This window comes from Taudactylus pleione, unplaced genomic scaffold, assembly GCF_031769625.1.
Source record: "Taudactylus pleione unplaced genomic scaffold, aTauple2 ptg000997l, whole genome shotgun sequence".
NCBI classification, from domain to species: Eukaryota; Metazoa; Chordata; class Amphibia; order Anura; family Myobatrachidae; genus Taudactylus; species Taudactylus pleione.
Genome location: NW_028285398.1, coordinates 297,591 through 303,590, shown reverse-complemented (window position 1 = coordinate 303,590; position 6,000 = coordinate 297,591). Strand labels below are relative to the sequence as shown.

At 57.7% G+C, this 6,000-nt stretch overlaps 1 protein-coding gene across 2 annotated transcripts in view; it reads left to right on the top strand.

Annotated features, from left to right (window-relative positions):
- LOC148454353 (SMAD family member 4-like) overlaps positions 1-6,000 on the top strand; it is a 42,762-nt gene continuing 36,762 nt past the window's right edge. For both annotated transcript variants that reach the window (XM_088460976.1, XM_088460977.1), the window contains exon 1: positions 1-1,687. The gene's annotated coding sequence lies outside the window, so the exon portion shown is untranslated. The remainder of the gene's footprint in view (positions 1,688-6,000) is intronic.

Below are 6,000 nucleotides of genomic sequence, written 5' to 3'. Positions count from 1 at the left end.
GACTGACGCGAACCCCGGCTTCACCTATTGTTGTAGCGGAGCAAAAACAAGTTCAGGAGAGGGAAGAGCTGAGTCTGGGGGAGACTAAGGAGGCTGAGACTGAGGAGAGGAGGCTGAGTCTGGGGGAGACTAAGGAGGCTGAGACTGAGGAGAGGAGGCTGAGTCTGGGGGAGACTAAGGAGGCTGAGACTGAGGAGAGGAGGCTGAGTCTGGGGGAGACTAAGGAGGCTGAGACTGAGGAGAGGAGGCTGAGTCTGGGGGAGACTAAGGAGAGGAGGCTGAGTCTGGGGGAGACTGAGGAGAGGGAAGAGCTGAGTCTGGGGGAGACTAAGGAGGCTGAGACTGGGGGAGACTGAGGAGAGGAGGCTGAGTCTGGGGGAGACTAAGGAGGCTGAGTCTGGGGGAGACTGAGGAGAGGAGGCTGAGTCTGGGGACACTGAGGAGAGGAGGCTGGATCTGGGGAGACTGAGGAGAGAGGGCTGAATCTGGGGGACACTGAGGAGAGAAGGCTGAGTCTGGGGACACTGAGGAGAGGAGGCTGAATCTGGGGGACACTGAGGAGAGAAGGCTGAGTCTGGGGGAGACTGAGGAGAGGAGACTGAGTCTGAGGGAGAGGAGGCTGAATCTGGGGGACACTGAGGAGAGGAGGCTGAGTCTGAGGGAGAGGAGGCTGAACCTAGGGGACACTGAGGAGAGGAGGCTGAGTCTGGGGGACACTGAGGAGAGGAGGCTGAATCTGGGGGACACTGAGGAGAGGAGGCTGAATCTGGGGGACACTGAGGAGAGGAGGCTGAATCTGGGGGACACTGAGGAGAGAAGGCTGAGTCTGGGGGAGAGGAGGCTGAATCTGGGGGACACTGAGGAGAGAAGGCTGAGACCGGGGTAGACGTAAGTCTAAGTCTGGGGGAGACAGAAGAGGCTGACTCTGGGTTAGGCTGTGACTGGAGGAGACCGGAGGGGGAGTGTGGGGGACACATACGAGGCTGTCTAAAAGGGGGAGACAGGAGAGACCGAGTCTGGGGAGGCCAGAGAATTGAGAAGACAGGAGACACAATGTAGGTTTGTAGACTATGGTGGAGTGACAGGCTCAGGGTACGTCACAGACTCAAGCAGGGTACTACGGGGGGCACTGAGGGGTAAGAGAGGGAAGAACTGGTTACACAGGTGCTGGAGGAGAAAGGTTAGGCTGTGTATTGGGAGAGCAATAAAACAGAAAGAAGGCAGAGACAAGCACGGGGCAGAGATAGCGGAGTAGAGCTCAGGACAGGGACGCTCAGGGCAGAGACGCAGCAGAGGGACGCTCAGAGCAGAGACGCAGCAGAGGGACGCTCAGGGAAGAGACGCAGCAGAGGGACGCTCAGGGAAGAGACGCAGCAGAGGGACGCTCAGGGAAGAGACGCAGCAGAGGGACACTCAGGGCAGAGACGCAGCAGAGGGACGCTCAGGGAAGAGACGCAGCAGAGGGACGCTCAGGGCAGAGACGCAGCAGAGGGACGCTCAGGGCAGAGACGCAGCAGAGGGACTCTCAGGGCAGAGAAAGAAGTGAGCAGGTAGGAAGGGATAGAGAAAGTGTGCGAGGGTAGAAATCCAGCCAGAGACTTGGAGGGGGTGATAGGGGAATGCTCTACATGTAACAATGTTCTGGGTCTCTGGCTCAGCCAGCTGAGGGAGGGAAGCTGTCCGAAACGTGAGTACAGCATGATACATCCAGCACATTTCTATATATATTGCACCTATACAACAGTGTATGTCAGCACCTGCTGCTCTCCTGATTATCTACATCCCCTCCTCTCTCCTGTCCTACCTTCTCCCGCTGCATCCCCTCCTCTCTCCTGTCCTGCCTTCTCCCGCTGCATCCTATCCTCTCTCCTGTCCTGCCTTCTCCCGCTGCATCCTCTCCTGTCCTACCTTCTCCCACTGCATCCTATCCTCTCTCCTGTCCTGCCTTCTCCCGCTGCATCCTCTCCTGTCCTACCTTCTCCCACTGCATCCTATCCTCTCTCCTGTCCTGCCTTCTCCTGCTGCATCCTCTCTCCTGTCCTGCCTTCTCCCGCTGCATCCTCTCTCCTGTCCCGCCTTCTCCCGCTGCATTCTCTCCTCTCTCCTGTCCTGCCTTCTCCCGCTGCATCCTCTCTCCTGTCCCGCCTTCTCCCGCTGCATCCCCTCCTCTCTCCTGTCCTGCCTTCTCCTGCTGCATCCCCTCCTCTCTCCTGTCCTGCCTTCTCCCGCTGCATCCCCTTCTCTCTCCTGTCCTGCCTTCTCCAGCTGCATCCCCTTCTCTCTCCTGTCCCGCCTTCTCCCGCTGCATCCCCTTCTCTCTCCTGTCCTGCCTTCTCCCGCTGCATCCTCTCCTATCTCCTGTCCTGCCTTCTCCCGCTGCATCCTCTCTCCTCTCCTGCCTTCTCCCGCTGCATCCTCTCCTGTCCTGCGTCTCCCGCTGCATCCTCTCCTGTCCTGCCTTCTCCCGCTGCATCCTCTCCTATCTCCTGTCCTGCCTTCTACTGCTGCATCCCCTCCTCTCTCCTGTCCTGCCTTCTCCCGCTGCATCCTCTCCTCTCCTGTCCTGCCTTCTCCCGCTGCATCCTCTCCTCTCCTGTCCTGCCTTCTCTCGCTGCATCCTCTCCTCTCCTGTCCTGCCTTCTCCCGCTGCATCCTCTTCTCTCTCCTGTCCTGCCTTCTCCCGCTGCATCCCCTCCTCTCTCCTGTCCTGCCCTCTCCCGCAGCATCCCCTCCTCTCTCCTGTCCTGCCTTCTCTCGCTGCATCCTCTCCTCTCTCCTCTCCTGCTTTCTCCCGCTGCATCCTCTCCTCTATCCTGTCCTGCCTTCTCCCGCTACATCCTCTCTCCTGTCCTGCCTTCTCCCGCTGCATCCTCTCCTCTCTCCTGTCCTGCCTTCTCCTGCTGCATCCTCTCCTCTCTCCTGTCTTCTCCCGCTGCATCCTCTCTCATGTCCTGCCTTCTCCTGCTGCATCCTCTCCTCTCTCCTGTCCTGCCTTCTCCCGCTGCATCCTCTTCTCTCTCCTGTCCTGCCTTCTCCCGCTGCATCCCCTCCTCTCTCCTGTCCTGCCTTCTCCCGCTGCATCCCCTCCTCTCTCCTGTCCTGCCTTCTCCCGCTGCATCCTCTCCTCTCTCCTCTCCTGCCTTCTCCCGCTGCATCCTCTCCTCTCTCCAGTCCTGCCTTCTCCCACTGCATCCTCTCCTCTATCCTGTCCTGCCTTCTCCCGCTGCATCCTCTCTCCTGTCCTGCCTTCTCCCGCTGCATCCTCTCCTCTCTCCTGTCCTGCCTTCTCGCGCTGCATCCTCTCCTCTCTTCTGTCTTCTCCCGCTGCATCCTCTCCTCTCTCCTGTCCTGCCTTCTCCCGCTGCATCCTATTCTCTCTACTGTCGTGCCTTCTCCCGCTGCATCCTCTCCTCTCTCATGTCCCACCTTCTCCCACTGCATCCTCTCCTCTCTCCTGTCCTGCCTTCTCCAGCTGCATCCCCTCCTCTCTCCTGTCCTCCCTTCTCCCGCTGCATCCTCTCCTCTCTCCTCTCCTGTCTTCTCCCGCTGCATCCCCTCCTCTCTCCTGTCCTGCCTTCTCCTGCTGCATCCCCTCCTCTCTCCTGTCCTGCCTTCTCCCGCTGCATCCCCTCCTCTCTCCTGTCCTGCCTTCTCCCGCTGCATCCTCTCCTCTCTCCTGTCCCACCTTCTCCCGCTGCATCCTCTCCTCTCTCCTGTCCCACCTTCTCCCGCTGCATCCTCTCCTATCCTGCCTCTCCTCAGTCCCTACTCCATCTGCATCTCCTCCTCTCTCCTCAGTCCTTACTACATCTGCATCTCCTCCTCTCTCCTCAGTCCCTACTCCATCTGCATCTCCTCTCTCCTCAGTCCCTACTCCATCTGCATCTCCTCCTATCTCCTCAGTCCCTACTCCATCTGCATCTCCTCCTCTCTCCTCAGTCCTTACTCCATCTGGATCTCCTCTGTCCTCAGTCCCTACTCCATCTGCATCTCCTCCTATCTCCTCAGTCCCTACTCCATCTGCATCTCCTCCTATCTCCTCAGTCCCTACTCCATCTGCATCTCCTCCTCTCTCATCAGTCCCTACTCCATCTGCATCTCCTCCTATACCTCAGTCCCTACTCCATCTGCATCTCCTCTCTCCTCAGTCCCTACTCCATCTGCATCTCCTCTCTCCTCAGTCCTTACTCCATCTGGATCTCCTCTGTCCTCAGTCCCTACTCCATCTGCATCTCCTCCTATCTCCTCTGTCCCTACTCCATCTGCATCTCCTCCTCTCTCATCAGTCCCTACTCCATCTGCATCTCCTCCTATACCTCAGTCCCTACTCCATCTGCATCTCCTCTCTCCTCAGTCCCTACTCCATCTGAATCTCCTCCTCTCTCCTCAGTCCCTACTCCATCTGCATCTCCTCTCTCCTCAGTCCCTACTCCATCTGCATCTCCTCCTATCTCCTCAGTCCCTACTCCATCTGCATCTCCTCCTCTCTCATCAGTCCCTACTCCATCTGCATCTCCTCCTATACCTCAGTCCCTACTCCATCTGCATCTCCTCTCTCCTCAGTCCCTACTCCATCTGAATCTCCTCCTCTCTCTTCAGTCCCTACTCCATCTGCATCTCCTCCTCTCTCCTCAGTCCCTACTCCATCTGCATCTCCTCTCTCCTCAGTCCCTACTCCATCTGCATCTCCTCCTCTCTCAGTCCCTACTCCATCTGCATCTCCTCCTCTCTCCTCAGTCCCTACTCCATCTGCATCTCCTCCTCTCTCCTCAGTCCCTACTCCATCTGCATCTCCTCCTCTCTCCTCAGTCCCTACTCCATCTGCATCTCCTCCTCTCTCCTCAGTCCCTACTCCATCTGCATCTCCTCCTCTCTCCTCAGTCCCTACTCCATCTGCATCTCCTCCTCTCCTCAGTCCCTACTCCATCTGCATCTCCTCCTCTCTCCTCAGTCCCTACTCCATCTGCATCTCCTCCTCTCTCCTCAGTCCTTACTCCATCTGCATCTCCTCCTCTCTCCTCAGTCCCTACTCCACCTGCATCTCCTCCTCTCTCCTCAGTCCCTACTCCACCTGCATCTCCTCCTCTCTCCTCAGTCCCTACTCCATTTGCATCTCCTCCTCTCTCCTCAGTCCCTACTCCACCTGCATCTCCTCCTCTCTCCTCAGTCCCTACTCCACCTGCATCTCCTCCTCTCTCCTCAGTCCCTACTCTATGTGCATCTCCTCCTCTCTCCTCAGTCCCTACTCCATCTGCATCTCCTCCTCTCTCCTCAGTTCCTACTCCATCTGCATCTCCTCCTCTCTCCTCAGTCCCTACTCCACCTGCATCTCCTCCTCTATCCTCAGTCCCTACTCCATCTGCATCTCCTCTCTCCTCAGTCCCTACTCCATCTGCATCTCCTCTCTCAGTCCCTACTCCATCTCCATCTCCTCCTCTCTCCTCAGTCCCTACTCCATCTGCATCTCCTCCTCTCTCCTCAGTCCCTACTCCATCCGCATCTCCTCTGTCCTCAGTCCCTACTCCATCTGCATCTCCTCCTCTCTCCTCAGTCCCTACTCCATCTGCATCTCCTCCTCTCTCCTCAGTCCCTACTCCATCTGCATCTCCTCCTCTCTCCTCAGTCCCTACTCCATCTGTATCTCCTCACTCCTCAGTCCCTTCTCCACCTGCATCTCCTCCTCTCTCCTCAGTCCCTACTCCATCTGCATCTCCTCCTCTCTCCTCAGTCCCTACTCCATCTGCATCTCCTCCTCTCTCCTCAGTCCCTACTCCATCTGTATCTCCTCCTCTCTCCTCAGTCCCTACTCCACCTGCATCTCCTCTCTCCTCAGTCCCTACTCCACCTGCATCTCCTCCTCTCTCCTCAGTCACTACTCCATCTGCATCTCCTCCTCTCTCCTCAGTCCCTACTCCATCTGCATCTCCTCCTCTCTCCTCAGTCCTTACTCCATCTCCATCTCCTCCTCAGTCCCTACTCCATCTGTATCTCCTCCTCTCT